Source organism: Vigna umbellata, chromosome 1 (genome assembly GCF_029865625.1).
Source record: "Vigna umbellata cultivar VRB3 chromosome 1, Vumbellata_1.0, whole genome shotgun sequence".
Taxonomy (NCBI): domain Eukaryota; kingdom Viridiplantae; phylum Streptophyta; class Magnoliopsida; order Fabales; family Fabaceae; genus Vigna; species Vigna umbellata.
Genome location: NC_142165.1, coordinates 95704028 through 95711768, shown reverse-complemented (window position 1 = coordinate 95711768; position 7741 = coordinate 95704028). Strand labels below are relative to the sequence as shown.

At 30.3% G+C, this 7741-nt stretch overlaps 1 pseudogene; it reads left to right on the top strand.

Annotated features, from left to right (window-relative positions):
* The first annotated feature begins 2099 nt into the window (after positions 1-2099).
* Positions 2100-3365, top strand: LOC148206904 (ethylene-responsive transcription factor ERF027 pseudogene; annotated as a pseudogene).
* Positions 3366-7741: the final 4376 nt, after the last annotated feature.

The following is a 7741-nucleotide window of genomic DNA, read 5'->3' as shown; positions in this document are numbered from 1 at the left end:
AAAATTGTCCTTGCAATTCAAAAACCCCTACACTCCAATTTTTGTGCTTCATCGGATATCAAAATCTGATGAAGGATTTTTCTTCATCATATTTTAAAATCCGATGAAATATTTTTTATTTTCTTAATTGGTTTTTGAAATCTGATGAATGATTTTTCATTTTCTTCATCAGATTTCGAAATCCGATAAAAAAATGTAAGGTTATATTTTAGAAATTGGAGGTGCAAGATGAAATCACTCGAGGTGCAGGGTGAAATAACCATATTTTGGTTATGTGAACTTTTTCTACGAGAAGGACATTTCATCACTTTTAAAGGGTTTAGTCAGCACCTTCAATTTTTTTTTAATTTCTATTATATCCTACAATTAAAATGTTAATAAATTTTTAAAAATTGAAAAGAATCTGGTAAAAGATTCTTTCTTAATATTAAAACAACTTTCTTGTTTTCCCTACATGCTCATTTCTCATTTCTCTCTCCCCTTTCATTTTTCTTTTGTTTTCTCCATGTATAGTTCTTTCATTTCTTCTCACACAAATCTTATTCTAATTAATTAATTATATTTTGATTAAATTTTTTTGTTTTGAATTTATTAATGTTTTATTTGTTTTATAGTTTTTTAATTTTGTATAATTTAAAAATATTTAGTTATTCTTTTGGATTAAATATGTTTTTCGTCCCTCAACTATCAAGCGTTTTTGGGTTTCGTCCCTCTTTCAAACTTTGCTTCACTTTGATCCTTCTCCTCAAGAAAACTATAATTTTTAGTCCTTCATTATCAACGACGTTAATTTTTGTCTTAAGTGGCTAACGGTGTGCCAGATCATTTTTGCTTTTTTCTATAACGAGTCAATCCTTCCATGCATCTTACTGCCCAACTTCTCTCCCTTCCTCTCCCTCCCTATCCTCTATCTCTGGAGGTGACCGCCTCGTACGCCGGTGAGAACCCCACCACACCCATCAAGATCAGTCATTTCTGCGGGACAAACCCTTACCACCTGAGTAAAATGCTGACCTTGAAACCAAACTCGAACAGAATCACCCCTTTCTATTAATTAAAAGATATTTATGAAAATTAGGGGTGAATGATGAAATGGTTGGAAGTGCAGGATGAAACACTTCTAGAGAGACTTTTTGGTTCTCGTAAATTTTTTTGACTTCAATTTACATGAGTTAGGACTAAACCATACAAGGAGATATAAAATTGATGGATCTAGTATTAATCTATGTGACTTTGGTAAACACATAAAAAAGAACCCAACAAACTTCTAATAACAATTTTAAAGGTACGTGATGAGAAGGGAGAAGAAAATATTACATATTCTGAATATTCTTAATATATGTGAAAAAAAAGAAACCCGAAAAAGATTTCATCCAGTATAATTAATGACTAAATAAAATATGAAAAATAAGAATTTTTGTAAAAACTTAAATTATATTTGAAAAGATTTATGGTTAAGTATGTTTAAACTACAAAGTAACACCTAAATGTTATGTAAATGTCATGTCACACGACATGTTGGAATCTATGTAAACTTACTAAATCCTAAATCAGGTGTTATTATATGTGTGTGTGTGTGTATATATATATATATATATATATATATATATATATATATATATATATATATATATATATATATATATATATAGATTTAATATTAGAATAGTGAATGAATACCTGCATACAGCCGAATGAGAATTTGGGAAAAGGAAATGAAGATGTGACGTTAAGGTCTTGATGAAATTAAAAACTAGCTGAGGCTATCCAGTGTTTGGTGCGCATCAGCTACACCATTTCTCTTCTATAAACACCACAAAAAATCACATTTCCTGTTAGTGAGTTGTCAAGTGAAGTTGTCTCCGCTTGTCGTAATCAATCTCAGTTTACTCAATAATATTTAATTTCCACTATCTTTTCTCCAAAACCTTAACCAATGGAGCCCAGCTATGAGACACCCTTTTAACGTACCAACAAAACTAAATCAGCACTACTCACTCAGTTAGTCCGCGAAATTCCCACGGTTTCACTTTTGCTTACTACAATGTCTCGACCTTACTCCACAATCCCATCTTCCTTTCTCCATGTATTTAAACAAAGCTAGAGGAGAAACAAGGTAGCCATGCATGCATCTTAAAACACATAATACCACCAACCTGTCTTATTATATGGATATCATTCTATATATAAATACCACACTCATAGTTGACCCTATAAATTTCTCTAACAAATATACCTACCCCGCTTCTTTTGCCTAGTCCTCTCATTACCCCACGTGCCAAAACCCTTCCTTTCTTTCCAAATAACACCTCCCGATATGGCTTCATCCTCATCTTCATCAAAGAGACATCCCTTGTACCACGGAATCCGTTGCCGCGGAGGAAAGTGGGTCACTGAAATCCGTGAGCCACGTAAGACCAACCGCATATGGTTGGGTACGTTCCTCACTCCGGAGATGGCCGCCGCCGCCTACGACGTGGCGGCGTTAGCCCTCAAAGGCGGCGAAGCGGTTCTCAACTTCCCGGACTCAGTTGGCAGGTATCCAGTTCCCGCGTCCAAATCCCCTGAGGACATCCGTTCCGCAGCCATTGCTGCAGCAGAACTCATGAAGCCCGAAGCCAGCCACAACAACGTTAATGCAGTAGCCCAGTCTGATAACACAGAGGGTTATGGTTACGGTTACCATAATGTTGTTGGTCCTTCGTATGAAACTGAGTTTCTTGACGAGGAAGCCATATTCTCTATGCCGAGTTTGTTGGTCGACATGGCCGAGGGAATGTTGCTAACCCCTCCCAGAATGAGCTCGCCCTCTGATTACAGGACCGAAAATTATGCTGGAGAAAATCTGTGGAACTTTTGATCCATCTATATATATTAAGTAATTAATTAAAATAATATACAATGGAATATAACTCGGAAAGTTGATGTAAATTAATTAAGTAGGGCTACTTTGTTCTGAGACCATGTGTCTCCGTGTGTTTTGGTAGGTCTACCATAATATGTGTGTGTTTGCTTCCATGGTTGTGACGTGTGAGAATTCGTCCTCATTGGCCATGAAGCATTTGGTTTTGATGTGAGGCATTTCTGTGAAACTTTTTCTGTTCTCTTTTTGCCTCTTCTTTCAATAGTACAGGCATGGTTTTTGCTTCCGTTGTTGAAGAGTACTAAAACTGGAAAAAGGAGTGGGACATAAAGTAGTAGTAGGTTGAGACATGAATGAGAAGATCCTAAAGTTTGAAAGCGCGTTGTTGATGCGCTGTCGCGAGGACAATGTGCAGCGGGAAACGCCGACTCCGTACTCAGCCAAAATTTTATTTTATTTTATTCTCACTGTATCATTTTCAGCGCTCTTCTTTTTTATAATAAAGACAGACAGTATTATTATTTATCTACTTTAAAATTAGAATAAGATGTACGGTGTTGAAAGAAAAAAGGTACAGGAAGATAAAGAAATAGATAACAAAAAAAACGAGTATTAAACATGATCTGTAATGTGATGAAAAAAGATATTAAACGAAAAAAAAGAGTATCAAACATATTTTTGTGTTCTATCCTTTAAGTTGGTCAAAGTTCTGGATCACCAATAGTAGAATCCATGAAAATGCTCTCTTTCTTTACGTATGATCTTTTTTGTTACTAATTTTGAAAAATCTGTCCAATTTGTTTTTATTTTTTGTGAAATGTCCCTTTTCTTAAATACATTCGAAAAGAAATTGTTTACTGATATATTGGCGTTAGTTCTTTTTTATTATTCAAAAAGATGTTATTATAAGGTTTTGTTTATGTGAATGAAAAAATTAAAAGATGTTTTTGAGTTGAACTCTGAAAAGGTCAAAATAAAAAAGATGTCCAAATGAAGAAGTGTTTGTAAAAGTAATAAAGAAAGAAATATAATATGAGATGGAAGAAATTATATTTTATTAAGAAAAGTGTGAATGAACTTTGAGATTATAGTATAACAAGAGTAAAAGACAGGTGGTCCCGTTAAGAGATATTGTGATGATATTGGTTATTGATTAAACATTTGCACTGTTTAGTTATCTGAAATCATGGTGACTTCCTCTTCATTTTGTTTTCAAATAACTGTACTACATAAGCGGTACCTGAAATTTATAAAATATCCATCACATCAAAACCATGTACGTGTGTGACGTTTTTCACATTTTCAAAAGAAAAAAAGAATGTTTACTTTTATCTTCTTCTTTTTTTTTATTTCTTTTTTATTTAACATGTATAAAAACGTGAGAATACATCCGTGTTCGTACTATATAATAATAAAAAAATAATGATATTTTTATAAAAGTTAATTTATATATCTGTTTGTTCTATTTGTAAACTGTGCAGGTTATTGGAGGGATTGAAGAAAAGTAATTACATTTGTTTTAGCATAGTTAAACTGTTATGCAAATATACACCCATGAGATGTGGGATGAAGTGATGGATGTTAGGGATCCTGAGGTGAATTATGCGAACTTTGCAGTTTTATAAGAAAAAGTATAGATTGAGTTTTTTATTTTATTGATCCGTTTTAATCTCTTCAGCATAACTCGTAGTTCATATAGGTTAACAACATGATGAGACGAGTTTACCCGTATAATACTCATACATTTAAATTTATATATATATATATATATATATATATATATATACACACGCCTGTTTTTAAGTTGGTACATTTTTAGCAATGTGTACCGGGTTTTAGCAGACAAAAATATCCCTATATATCATGGATTCTAAGTTTTAAGGTTAAGGGTATTTTAATAATTTTCATTCTCAAAACTAAAAAAAAAAGAAACTCCCAAACCCTTACTCATCTCCCTCATTCCTTTCAACCCTTTCTTTTTCCTCTTTCTCACTTCAATCTTTTCTCTGTTATCCCTACTGTAGCCCCAATTGAAAAAATCAGAAACACACTTGCCGTTAAACAATCTTACGTTTTCATCTTATAATTTTTGTCTTATCTAATTTTATCCAATTTTCATAAACATAAAGGAATTGGTAATTGACCTAGAAAAAATCAGAAATACTCGCGGTTAAACAATTTCTTACAAAAAATGATTTTATAATGAGTTTTTATTTTATAATTTTTGTCTTATCTAATTTTATCTAATTTTCACAAGCATAATGACATCAAAGGAATTGGTAATTGGCCTGAAAAAAAAATCAGAAACATTAAATAATTTCTTAAAAAAAATGACTTTATAATGAGTTTTCATTTTATAATTTTTGTCCTATATAATTTTATCTAATTTTCACAAGCATAGTGACATCCGAAAGAATTGGTAATTGGCCTGAAAGGTTTTTTTAGAGATGATGATTCAACCTATGCAGATAAAATTAGAAAGATTAGTGAAGATGGTAAAATTGAAGAGATCTTGAATGAACAAGGTGAATATGTCAATGACTCAACTCTTTACACTAGGGATGACAGAGAAAAGGAAGATGAAAGAGAAAGGATTGAGAGGAATGAGAGAGGTGAGTAAGTGTTTGGGGGGTTCTTTTTTTTTTTTTTAAGTTTTGAGAATGAAAATTATTAAAATACCCTTAACCTTAAAACTTAGAATCGATGATATATAAGGGTATTTTTGTCTACTAAAATCCGGTACACATTACTAAAATGTACCAACTGAAAAACAACGCACGTTAGCAAACCCATATATATATATATATATATATATATATATATATATATATATATATATATATATATATATATATATATTTTATAATATTAAATGAAAAAATAAATCCTCAATATGATGCAACAAGAATGATTAATAATCTCCATAATTTCAATAAAAAACCTTAATAGTAATAAATGAAAAAATAAAAATTCAAAAAGTATAATTATTATTTTGTTTTGGACAAACTTTTATTTATTACATTTAAATTATGTTTCTTTTTATTTGGACACAATGCATCAAATGTTTGTTAGTTTAAAATAACTAAATTAAAAAATAAACAATCCTTGTGGGCTAGCCCGCAGGTTATGTGGCAGGTGTTATATTGGCATTCCTTATGGAGGTCAAGTGCAAGGTCAAAATAGGATGAGTACTTTAGCGTTGCTACTCGTATTAAATCTTATATCAAAATTTACAAGTAGTTGTAAACTTTATCTTGAAAATTGATTATGTAAGGTTGAATTAAATTTAAAATTTATTTATGTCATAATCATTCAAAATTTATTTTGTCATTTACTATCAATTATTATTAAATCACCTATTAATATTTAATTTTATAATCAATTTAGATAAGAAAAAAATATATTATATAAGTTAGTGTAAATCTCATAAATCTCACCTTCCAAATCAATTTTATATGATTAAGTTAGATTGAAAATTCACTTCTGAATCATCTCAAACCTATATTAATGAAATTTATATTAATGGAATTTGTTATTTATTGAACCTATTGTATTATTTATTATCATGCGGCTATCCAACTATCTATTGTTATCTAATTTTAAATTCAATATAAACAACAATGAGATTACATATCTACGTACTCTTCCTTTTTTCAATTGTATTTTCCAAAGCACATGATAGAAATGTCATTTAAAATAATAACAATAACTAACTTATTTCTATTTATTTAAAAATCGTAGCAACTTACAAGTACCTTTTTTTTTTAAAAAAAAAAACTCCTTTTTATTGAATTTAAATAATCTTACTTTTATTTTTTGTATTTCTTTTTATTTTATATTTATTCATGCAAAGAAAATGTAAGATTTTGTTTAAATTAAAAAATAAAAAGTAGTGGAACCGTAAAAAAGTAAAATAAAAATAAAGATATTTAGATTATAAGAAAGAAAATAAAAAGAATTGATTGAAATATTTTGATTGATTGATTTGTTAAAATAAAAATATTTATTATTAAGAATATGATTGGAGACATATTGTACAAATTTGTCATCGATAGTCAAACTATCAATGTTTTTAACATTGCATTCCTCCTGCAACTTCGATCCGATCATAACAAAGTTATATATTAGCATAGTTAATCTCTTTAAGGATCTCTGAAACAAAAAGGCTTTTGAACATGATATTTAAGATTAGTCATGATCTATCAATCTTCCGGTTGACTTTAATATTGGTTTTGTAAACTTTAGTATCATGTAATCAAAATCAACGACTTTGATGTTGGAGTTAAAACACAAGTACATTGGTACGGGGAATTTTCCTAAATAAAATGTCGTTTGCATGTTTAGCCATCTAATTTTGCTTGCTATGCTGAGCATAATTTATAATATGTTTCATTAAAAGGATGTTCCATTAATGATTCAAGGTCATTCTTATAAAGAACATTAAGATACAAAAATTAGTTATATATACATACATAATTATGTACAATTTTCAAGCATAAATGATTATGCTCCATAACATTATAGATTATAGATTTTGCCTTTTTTTTTTTATCTCTGGTCATGCATGTTTAACCAAGTGATGAGTTTTGGTTTCAAGAAAATACAGGACTACCACCATACACTTCACACTGGCAACTACAGTCCATTTAAAAAAAGAAAATCACCATTAACGTGTTTCAGAAACTTACCTCTATAGTGGTCAGAGACAGTGGATTCAAAAGCATGTGTGAAGCTCTAGCAACCTCAAAGTCAAACGACAACCTATACGACAGAAAGAGGAAGCAAGGTTCAATAGTGAAACAAACACAAAATACCAGTTTGACCTTCTTTAACCTTATGCAATAGTCAAGTCTTAACACTATTGGAGCAAACCAACCC